Source organism: Tamandua tetradactyla, chromosome X, assembly GCF_023851605.1.
Source record: "Tamandua tetradactyla isolate mTamTet1 chromosome X, mTamTet1.pri, whole genome shotgun sequence".
NCBI classification, from domain to species: Eukaryota; Metazoa; Chordata; class Mammalia; order Pilosa; family Myrmecophagidae; genus Tamandua; species Tamandua tetradactyla.
The window spans coordinates 80,945,898-80,958,369 of NC_135353.1; the positions used below are offsets into that span (position 1 = coordinate 80,945,898).

A 12,472-nucleotide genomic window follows, 5' to 3' on the forward strand; every position below is an offset into this window, starting at 1 on the left:
TTTTAAATGTTTACTCTGGAATTTATTCCATGATGTCTGCTTCTTGAGTTTGTATCCAGCTGGTGATGTGACAGAAATTTTCTTGAGTGTCAGGAGTTAACACAACCAAGACATCCTAACAGAAAAAGCATTTTTCACTGTCTTTGCAAACTGGTTTAGCATCGGCTGGTGCTCTCCTTCATAATTCAACCCTCCTATCAAGAAAGTCAGCCCAAGGTGAATGCAAAGTGCAAGGTCCTCCCTGTCTTTTGTGTCTGTTTCATCCTGAGATTGTGCTTGCTAGTGGTCTTATAAGTTTCCTTGTTTACAGAAATTTGAATGTTCCATCCACTCTAAAGGAAGTAAACTTTCTCTCCTGATGATTCTACTGCAGGATATAAAGCAAATAAGACTTTGTCTTAGGTTGCCTGACTCAATTGTTTCTTTCTCTGCTTTTGTTATCTGAACCTGATTTTGCCAGAAGGGCAAATTCCAAGAGGGGGCCATGTTAGAAAGGAGTTTTCAAGTTCTGTGTTTCACAGGAGGAACAATGCAAGGTACTCCCAAAGGAAGTTTGGACCTCTAAATTGCCCTCAGGAGGGGATGAGAGAGGGATCAGAAAGAGCTTCTTTCATACCTCCACAAATCTGCACTTTCTGTACCTGCCCAGAAAATGCCACTCATCATTTGCCCTCTGTAGCTCTGAGGAAGCCCAATGTCTTAAAGTCTTCTCTCCTTGTTCAAGGTGGGTTAGAACATGGCCTCCCTCAGACCTAGACCCCCAGTGATCTGAAGTAGCTAATCAAAAGTAGTGATGGGACTGTATATCTGCAGATCTCATGGAAGTAGGTCTTCACATCATCATGCTGCATCAATGGCCAGGATTGTGTACCTCATCACTGCCAGCCATAAGACTGGGGGATGGGAGATTGTAGTTGCCCATGGAGAGTGCAATTCATTGGTATTTACCACAATTTACCAGTCTCTTCTTCTCACTCTTCTTTAGATGTTGCACAGTGTTCTACCTCACTTCACAATTCTGAAATAGTTCTTGCCTGTTTAATATTTGTTTTGGTGGAAGTAGAGATTCTTGGAGTTTCTTATTATAGCATATCCCCACAAACCTCCAGACATATTCATTTTTAATCACTAGTTTAAATTTGTGTTTTTCAGTATTAACTACTACAAAGTTATTATTTTTCTTTGTAATTGATAACAATCTTTAGGCCAGCTGTGGCATCCCCTCAGCTGGAAAGGGGCTGTGCTATACTGAGTTCTTGCCACCCTCAGCCAACTGCATGATGCTGACATAGAACAGAGACCAGTAACAAACTTCATAGCTGTAGGACTGGGTGTCACAGCTTTCACATTTGCAGGTTGCTATGCATTTTAAACCTGGAAAACTCTTGGATAACTAATCATAGAAACTGCAAAGAAGATTTAAACTCCTAGCTTTTCATCATACCATATAAGAGGATTTGAACATAAAATGAGTAGGCAAGAAACTAGTCTTATTTTAGGTATAATCCCATCTTCTGACAAGACCAGGCTTAGAACAACACACAGAAGTATCATGATTTTGAAACACCCAGATAAAGATGGATCTCCTTTGCAGCAACCAAAATAAATGAAGCAAAAGACTTGCTAGAATCAAGAACCATACACTGATCAATGCTCAAGGACCACACTAAAGGAAAAAAAGGGAACATTAAAGACAACAATAAAAATCCTGCAAATTATTTATACTGCGGCCTTAGCAATCTTCATACATATATTGACCACAATTATTTCTTCAACCACTAAGCTATTTACAGTAAAAGATTAATAGTCTTGCTTTTTATTATTCATTTAAAGGAGTCTTTAAAATTCTATAACTGCTATTTTTCCCTTATTTTCTTCCTTTCTCTGTGATAATCATAAATTTTAAGATTTTTCTTGTTAGTCCTGAGCAATGTGCAAAGTATATGCCTATAAGTAATACAGTTGGGTTTTGAGAACAATGTGTAGACATTTCCTTGTACTCTCACATATGTCCTTCAATTCTTCAAGGAATTTGGGACTCCACCTATGTAAGGTGCTTTCAATGTTGTGAGTCTAATCTCTGGTTGCTGCCTTATGGGGAAATCACCTGAAACATATTGGGAGTTACTAAATGCTGTTTTGTTAATTAGTGGTTGGGACTTACTAAAGAGCTCTGCTCCCTGAGACCCTATAGTTGAAGCATGAGAACTTGAAGAGCTGCTAAAAAGATTAAAGATTTACCAAATATGCTCTATGAGGAAATGTGGAAAAGAGTGGGGAAATGTCTGAGGAGTTTGTATCTAATAATTTTTCAGTACTGTATGTTTATTCAATTATTCATTCTATTTATTGAATGCCTCTGAGGTATAAGGATCTTACTGGGTCCTCTAAGAGTTAAGACTGTGAACCAGTTGTCGATCCTGACCCTTCAAGAACTTATATTTAAAGAAAAAGTAAATCACATAAATAATGTACACTACTATATAAGTACAGATGATGTGTAAAGGAAGTTCAAAAGCATAATACTTTGTACTGAATGATTCAGGGCATTCCTTGTGTAATAAATGTCATAGAACTGGGCATAAAAAATAAGTTAATAATTTTCCCATTGGGGTGATTCCTGATATTCTCATAAGCAGTAGGGGCAACCAATTCAATAGGCTGAGCCCTCATTCTTGGGGTTTGCCCTCTTGAAACTAATTCCTGCAAAGTAGACACTAAGCCTACTTAAAACTATACCTGAGTCACTTCCAGAGAACCACTTTTGTTATTTAAATGTGGCCTCTCTAATCCAACTTGGGCAGGTGAATTCACTACCCTGCTCCTCTGTGGGACTTGACTCCCAGGGGTATAAATCTCCCTGGCAACATGGAACAGGACTCCTGGGGTATGCTAGGAGCCAGCATCATGAGATTGAGAAGTCTGCTTGACCAAAAGAGGAAAGAGAGAAATGAAACAAAATAAAGTTTCAGTGGCTGAGAGATTTTAGAGCTGAGAGGTTTTCCTGGAGATTATTCTTATGCATTATATAGATATTCCTTTTTAGTTTATGGTGTATTGGAGTGGTTAGAGGGGGATACCCAAAATGGCTGTTCCAGTAGCCTTGATTCTTGAAGATGATTGTATAACTATATAACATTTACAGTGTGACAGTGTGATTTGTGCCTAATGCTTCTTTTATCCAGGGAATGGACAGATGAATAAAAAAATGAGTACAAAAAAAATGGGGGATAAGGAGTAAAAAAAAATGGGTAGATTGAAATATTAGTGGTTAATGAGAGGGAGGGATAAAGGGTATGAGATGTATAAGTTTTTCCTTTATATTGCTTTTTCTAGAGTGATTCAAATGTTCTAAACATGATCATGGTGATGAATACACAACTAGGTAATGATGCTGTCAGCCACTGATGTATCCTTTGGATGGACTGTATGTGTGTGAAGATATCTCAATAAAAATATTTTTAAACAACAAAAAAAGAGTCTTTAAAAGACATAATATGAAAATATCTTTTTTATTGAGCTTTTACCCATTTTAGAATGTCTGTAGAAAATTACTGCCTGCATGAATTAATACTCTGATTATGACTACATTTATGATGATTTCTCTATTTCCATCATTTCACATTTTCAATTCTATATAAGGATGACCTGACCTTTCTACTATTTTTATTTAATTGTACACTTGTTTATTTAAATCATCATGGACTTACAATTGCTTTTGTTTCTCTATGGGTTACATTGATTATTTTTTATCAAGCTCACATCATCCCAGATTTGACAGCTTTATCTCCTTCAAATATAGTCCATCAATTTTTGAGCACTTTCATAATTTTTGACATGAGAAAATAAACCAGGATTACCTTACAGTTTTCCTGCATTAGCCCCAGAATCAACAATTGTTCCAAAGAGTTATGGTTTCTTTTAATTAAGGAAGGATGATTTGAAGCTAAAAGATCTCACTGCTAGGTGTGTTAATTTGCTAGTGGACCTTATATTACATTCTGAAGAAAAGAATGATCTTGCATGACCAATAGAATTATTTAGGCCATTCTTCATGTTAGACATTGCTTGGTGAGAGGCATAGGGTAGAGAAAAAGGGTAAAATAAGAGATGTTGGATTTAGGTAGTCATTAAGAATTTCATTGGTACTTGACAAATTGTCAATAATCTATAGTAGAATTAGATGCTAGGGGAAGGGTATCCTTTGGAAAATTTGGCTTTTCAATGATAGCATCATAAAACCCAAAGTGCTTGTAATTTTACTGTTCATCTTAATCATACATCACTGTTTTTACCTCTCAACTTTCACTAGATTCATTTCTGTGACATTTCTAAAATGACCTAATTGAAGTTTGTGTATATAAAATCATGGTATAATAGAAAAAACAAAAGCACTGCATTTTCAAAGACTCTTTATTACTTTTAGATGAAACTGTGTCCAAAAGTTTGTTTAAAGTGACTTTTTAACTTATGAGGATATCTTTTTCAATTTTTGATAGATGAAAATATAGATAGGACAGTGCAACAGCGGCCCAGTGGCAGAATTCTAGCCTGCCAAGCCAGAGACCCAGGTTTGATTCCCTGTGCCTGCCTATGCAAAATATATATATATATACATATAAATAGATAGACAGACAGACAGACAGATAGATAGATAAAATATGGGTAAATATATAGGTAATTAAAAGTGTTGTGATTTTTTTTTCATTCATCATGGTAGAATGAAACTACCATGTTTCATTCTACCATGGTAGTTTCATGGTAGAATGAAACTACAAAATGTTTACTTCATATAATGAAATAAAGATTTAACTCAATCTTTGACTCATCAGAATACAAACTAATTTCTCATGTCCCTATACCAGGAAATATGGTCTTTCCTAACTTCTGCATTTATTGGGTGTTCAAAACATTATTGGTAAATCATACAATAGAGGTTTTAGAAGGTCCTCTTTGGGAGGTTAGTAAGTATTTTTGTAAACAGTATACTATGTTTTTTTTCTTATTAATGCATATGTATACCTGCACTTCATCACCATACTGTGTAACAGATTATTTTATTGAAGTGTCAACATATAAGCAACTAGAGTTAAAAGTGAATTCCTAATACCAGTAACAATCTTTTATCTTTTTTTTGTACTTTCCTTAATTTCTTCCTGTAAAATCTGTATCTTCACATTTTGTTTTGTGACTTTTACAAACAGATGAAGAAAAACAGTGCCCATATAAACAGAAAAAAGAAAAGACAATATAATAACATCTTATGAGCATCAGCATCTATTGTGGACTCAGAATTGTACTTGTTACAAAATGTATCTTAGTTAATCCTCAAAAAATATATGAAGTAGACGTTTTGGAATCCACTACACAGAAGAGGAAATAGTCTCAGAGTTTAAAATGACTAAACCAAGTTCCTATAGAAATAAGTGGTGGTGTCAAGATCAGGACCTGGATGCATGTGACTCCAAAGTTCTTTCTACTATACCATGCCATGTTTAGAGATAGTGTAATGTAAAATGTTAATGGAGTAAATTCCTTATATTTCTTAGGCTGCTTTTAATTGTGTTGGGGGACACTGGTTGAATGCTAGTCTTTTATCCCTTTTAAACTCTTACAGCTGCATGCTTCAGAGATTCCAGGTAGCATTTACCCAAAATAAATTTTGCCTCAATAGGATGTGTTGGATGAAAAGCAGCTCATCTTGTGCCTGCTTTCTACATTCCAAATACATCTTTTATGATGACTGATATTTTGTATAAGAGCAGAGACTGTATAAGAGCAGAGAATCCACTTTAAATACTAGAATTAAGCAATTTACTAAAGGCTTTACCCTAATACTGAGTACTCTTTCTGTTTACATAGGAATGTTTTAATAGTCTTTTGAATTATTTTATGGTAGAGATTCTTATGCTGAGAAACTTTCATTCTGTCTTGAAGCAAAGTAAAGCAAAAAAATAAATGAATAAAAATAGTGTGTGGGGTCTTAATGGTTGTTATAGGCTTTCTCTTAAATAACCCTGCAAAAATTGTAATTGATCTTGATCCATAGCTTCCTCTAAGCCAGGGGTCAGTAAATATTCTGTAATTGGTCAGATAGTAAATATTTTAGTCATTGTGGGTCATATACAATCTGTATTTAATCTCTTCTTCCTCCTCCTCCTTCTTTTACAAATCCTTAAAAAATGTAAAAAACAAAACAAAACATAATCTTACTTAATACACCTTACAAAAGCAAGTTATTAGCCTAATGTGACCCTCAGCTCCGAGATGATGACTTTTCTTTTTTTTATAATCATAAACTGGATATAATTTTAGGAAAGTAACTGACCCTTGTGTGTACTACCAGAAAGAATAGTTCAATATCAGTTTAGCCAAATCAAAATAATTGGTTACATTAAAAATACTCTGTTGTTCAATAAATGAATCTAAGCAAATGCATCTAGTAAATTGAGTTCTTCAGTTTTGCTGCTTTCTCTTTAGAGCAATCTTCTAAAGAGGGAGAACAACTTAAAATCACACATTCTGCAGGAGTCAATTTGAGGTTAATTTAGAGTTGTAGAAAAATGTTTTCTTCTTACCATTAACATTCACCAGGTTAAAATAATTAAACCAGGCTTTTTTTTTAAATTTTTTTTATTAATCAAAAAAAAGAAAAGAAATTAACACAACATTTAGAAATCATTCCATTCTACAAATGCACTCAGTAATTCTTAGTATCATCACATAGATGTATGATCATCATTTCTTAGTACATTTGCATCGATTTAGGAAAAGAACTAGCAAAACAGCAGAAAAAGATATAGAATGTTAATATAGAGAAGAGAATTAAAATAATAATACTAATAATATATATATATATATATAAAGGAAAAAGAAAAAAACAAAAACAAAAGATACAAACACACAAACAAACAAACAAAAAACCATATTTCAGGTGCAGCTTCATTCAGTGTTCCAACCTAGTTACATTACACTTAGGTATTATTGTGCTGTCCATTTTTGAGTTTTTGTATCTAGTCCTGTTGCACAGTCTGTATCCCTTCAGCTCCATTTACCCATTATCTTACCCTGTTTCTAACTCCTGCTGGTCTCTGTTACCAATGATATATTCCAAGCTGATTCTTGAATGTCGGTTCACATCAGTGGGACCTTACAGTATTTGTCCTTTAGTTTTGGGCTAGACTCACTCAGCATAATGTTCTCTAGGTCCATCCATGTTATTACATGCTTCATAAGTTTAGTCTGTCTTAAAGCTGCATAATATTCCATCCTGGGTATACGCCACAGTTTGTTTAGCCACTCGTCTGTTGATGAACATTTTGGCTGTTTCCATCTCTTTGCAATTGTAGATAATGCTGCTATAAACACTGGTGTGCAAATGTCCATCTGTGTCTTTGCCCTTAAGTCCTTTGAGTGGATACCTAGCAGTGGTAGTGCTGGGTCGTAATCCATTCTGCCATTCTATGCCTTTTGATTGGGAAATTCAGTCCATTAACTTTTAGTGTTATTACTGTTTGGATAATATTTTCCTCTACCATTTTGGCTTTTGTATTATATATATCATATCTGATTTTCCTTCTTTCTACACTTTACTCCATACCTCTCTCTTCTGTCTTTTCGTATCTGACTCTAGTGCTCCCTTTAGTATTTCTTGCAGAGCTGGTCTCTTGGTCACAAATTTTCTCAGTGACTTTTTGTCTATAAATGTTTTAATTTCTCCTTCATTTTTGAAGGGCAATTTTGCTGGATATAGGAGTCTTGGTTGGCAGTTTTTCTCTTTTAGTAATTTAAATATATCACCCCACTGTCTTCTAGCTTCCATGGTTTCTGCTGAGAAATCTACACATAGTCTTATTGGGTTTCCCTTGTATGTGACAGATTGTTTTTCTCTTGCTGCTTTCAAGATCCTCTCTTTCTCTTTGACCTCTGACATTCTAACTAGTAAGTGTCTTGGAGAATGCCTATTTGGGTCTATTCTCTTTGGGGTGCGCTGCACTTCTTGGATCTGTATATTTAGGTCTTTCATAAGAGTTGGGAAATTTTCAGTGATAATTTCTTCCATTAGTTTTTTCCCTCCTTTTCCCTTCTTTTCTCCTTCTGGGACACCCACAACACGTATATTTGTGTGCTTCATATTGTCATTCAGTTCCCTGATCCCCTGCTCAAGTTTTTCCATTCTTTTCCCTATAGTTTCTGTTTCTTTTTGGAATTCAGATGTTCCATCCTCCAGTTCACTAATTGTAGCTTCTGTCTCTTTAGATCTACCATTGTAGGTATCCATTGTTTTTTCCATTTTTTCTTCTTTGTCCTTCACTCCCATAAGTTCTGTGATTTGTTTTTTCAGATTTTCTATTTCTTCTTTTTGTTCAGCCCATGTCTTCTTCATGTCCTCCCTCAATTTATTGATTTGGTTTTTGAAGAGTTTTTCCATTTCTGTTCGTATATTCAGCATTAGTTGTCTCAGCTCCTGTATCTCATTTGAACTATTGGTTTGTTCCTTTGACTGGGCCATATCTTCAATTTTCCGAGCATCATCCATTATTTTCTGCTGGTGTCTGGGCATTTGATCAGATTTCCCTGGGTGTGGGACCCAGCTGGTTGAAAGCTTTTTCTGTGAAATCTCTGGGCTCTGTTTTTCTTTTCCTGCCCAGTAGGTGGCGCTCGTGGCGCTCGTCTGTCTGCACGGCAGTCGGCCCGGGAAACCGCGCGTGGAGGCGGGGGTCGCTGGCCGCCGTGGCTTGGGAGAGTGCCGGTCCTAATTGCCCAGCTGGCCCGAAACGCCAAGCGTGACGGGAGGGCCCTGCTATCCAACGTTCCCAGTCAGACCGGGGAGCCACGTGCGTGGAGGGGACCCCAGTCGCCAGCCGCCCCGGCCGGGACAATGCGCGCCCCTTGGGTATCTCACTGCAGCAGATTCTCCCTGCCCGTTCAGCTGTTCCAGAATGGGGTACACTGTCTTTTTGGTCTCTGTCGTGACTCCGGGAGCTGTTTCGTATTGTTTCTGTTTCTTTAGTTGCTTTTCTGGAGGAGGAACTAAGAACCGCGCATCTTACTAAGCCGCCATCTTCTCCGGAAGTCCTCTAAACCAGGCTTTTAATTGAAGAACTCTGGGGTTTCACACGAGTATTTTTTTCCCAAACAGAACTAAAGGTATTTCTTATGCTATGATAAACTCTCACCACTCCTGCTTCACCTAACTCTATTTGAACTGTATTATTGAAGGTAATTCCTTATTAACACATCTGTCATTGTCTAGAGATTTCAGTTTCACAAATGAAGTTCACAGCCTGGAGTGGCTGTCACAACCAATATTACAGATACTTCATATGTCTTAGCATGGTAGTTTGTGGGATTCTCAAGATACAAATCTGATCATATCACACTCTTTATCTCATATCTTCTCATTGCCTACCAACTAAAATTATTACTAACTTTATTCAAGCCACTAACCCACATATACCTTATGCTTGAGCCACCCCAGACTATTCACCAATCCCCAGATATACATTTTCTCTGCCTAAAATCCCCTTCCTCAAATTGTACACTTAAAGAAAGCCTACTCAATCTTCATTCTGTGGCAGTTTTTGACTGAACAAAATTTGGCATTTAAAATTTCCCATGGAAAAAGTGATGTTTATTTAGTGAAGCTGTCTTTAAAAATGTCACAGACTTTAAAGAGGTATATTTTAATAAAATGCTATGCTATATCTCAGTAGAGAACTCTTGTCATGGACATTTATTCTCTGGAATATCTTAAGATCTGTCAAGTCACATCAATCTCCATGGTGGAGTGCCTTTACATTAACTCTGTTTGTAGAGTCAAGAATTTGATGAGTGATCTTCAAAATGCCTGGGCACATGGATTGACTTTGTCATTCAAAATCCATCTGATGGAATTATAAGAAGTGAAAAATTCATTGACCTTGATTATTCACATGAAAGTGGAGCATGGATTAATGTCATTTCTAGGCAGAAAGTCTGAGGTTAATATTATATTTCCAAGAGATTCTTACATATCTTTGAGTTTACATAATAAGTTAACAAAAATAAGAATGATATTATCAATATTATTATATTAATATTAATAACAAAATTATTTCTGGTCCTGTTTTTGTGGTGGAAAACTTCTAGTGAGTGTTATTATTGGTAGTCCTACTTTACAGTATAGAGTAGAGATATTGTTCTTATTTTTGGTCATTGATTTCTAGCTTAATTAAACTGTGGTTAACTTACTATGAGTGTTCAGAAGTATTTATTAAAGATAAATGATATTATATTTTCTCACATGGCTCTTTGCCACTCTTTAATATCATAACCGATTTCCACAAAACTATGTTCTATAAGTACAATTTGATGGCTTCATTTTTCAGTCATTTCATCTAAAGATTGAATGTTTTGGGATATTTACCTGAAAATAAATATTAATTTATTTAAAAAATGGTTTATAAGTGTTTAAAAATTATTCCTGGACCTGTTTTTGTGGTGAAAATCTTCTAGTGAGTCTTATTATTGGTAGTCCTACTTTGTAGTATAGAGTAGAGATATTGTTCTTATTTTTGGTCATTGATTTTTACTTAATTAAATTGTGGTTAAAGTATGTATTCTGGATTATTTAGTCTCTTTAAATTTGTTGAGGCTTTCTTTAAAGGCTTGCACATGATTTTATTTTGGTAAATGATCCACATGCATTTATAAAGAATTTGTATTTTATCATTGTTGGGTGCAGTGTTTCATATATGCTAAATAAGAAAAGTGTATTAAACATGATCTTTAGAAGGAAGAGGTTTATTAATAATAATTCTAACTTGAAAATGAAAGAAATCCTCCTTGAATTGGTTTAAGCAAAGGAGGGGATTTAATTGAAAGGATAATCAGTGAAAGAAGTGGACATGTTTGGAGAAACACCAAGCTTGCTTATCATACTGAGTACCAGGTCCCAGAAGAAACTGCCTTCTTTCTTCATCTTTTAGCCATGCTTCTCTCTGTGTGTCAAGCTCATTCTTACTTTTAAACATAATTTGTTTAATAAGAGAAGTTGTAGGTTTAAAAAAATCATGTTAAAACAGCATATCTATATACCACACCTTCCTATGATTAATAATTTGCTTTAGTGTAGTAACTTTGTTACAATTGATGAAAGAATATTAATTATACTATTAACTGTAATCCATAGTTTATATTAGGATGTATTTTTCTAATATACAATCCTATTATTAAAACCTTGCATTACTGAATACATTGTTTATAATTCTCTAAGAATATTTTTATAATTGAACTATTAACCATAGTTCATCATTTGTACTAGAGTTCACAGTGTTCTACAGTGCTATGTTTAATCATTTAATTTTCATTCTAGTAACATATATGTAACCTAAAATTTCCACTTTTAACCACATTCACATATATGACTCAGTGCTGTTAATTACAATAGCAATGCTCTGCTACCATCACCACCATCCATTTCCAAAACTTTATAATCAACCCAAATAGAAATTGTATCCAAATTAAGCATTAACTCTGCATACCCTACCCCCAACTGATGACCTGTTCATATATTCTGTATTCAAACTTTATAAGTTTTCCTATTCTAATTCTTTCATGAGATCATACAATACTTGTCCTTTCTCATTTGGCTTATTTCACTCAGCATAATGTCTTCATCCATGTTGTTGCATGAACCAGAACTTCATTATTTTTAATGCAAAATAATATTCTATTGTATGCATATACATGATTTTATTAAAGACACTTGGGTTGATTCCATCTTTTGGCAATTGTAGATCATTCTTTTATAAACATAGATGTGCAGATATATGTTTGAGTTTTTGCTTTCAACTCTTTTGGGTACATACCTAAGAGAGGGATTGCTGGGCTGTATGGTAATTCTGCACTTAGCTTTCTGAGAAACTGCCAAGCTATCTTCCACAGTCTTTGCACAGTTTCACATTCCAACAAGCATTAAATGAGTGCTCCTATTTCTCCATATCCTCCCAAACACTTGTAATTATCTCTTATTTTACTAGTAGCCATTCTAGTAGGTGTGATGTGGTATCTCATTGTAATTTTGATTTCCATTTCCCTAATAGCTACTGATATTGAGCATATTTTCATGTGCTTTTTAGCCATTTGTACATACTCTCTGGAGAATGTTCAGATTTTCTGGTACCATAGTACAGGAAGTGATAAAGAGAATTTTGAGCTGAACTTTAAGGATTGAGTAAGAAGTTGCCATGCAGAAGAGGAGGACTGATCAGTCCAAACTAAGTAAATAGCATGTATACAGAAATTGACCTATAAATTTAGTGTCTGGAACAAGTACAGTATTTGGTATGTGAAGGAAAATGGGACATATATAGCAAAAGTGAGGCTGAAATTATAAGCTAGAGCAGGGTTGGGTAGGATCCTAATTTCTAGGATAAGTTTGGAAATTGAATTCCCTAAGACCATGTATTTTCATGATGTTTTCCAAGAA

General features: G+C 35.0%; 1 pseudogene; it reads left to right on the forward strand.

Moving 5' to 3' along the window:
* Positions 1-853: 853 nt before the first annotated feature.
* LOC143671899 (dnaJ homolog subfamily C member 15 pseudogene) lies at positions 854-1,647 on the forward strand (annotated as a pseudogene).
* Positions 1,648-12,472: the final 10,825 nt, after the last annotated feature.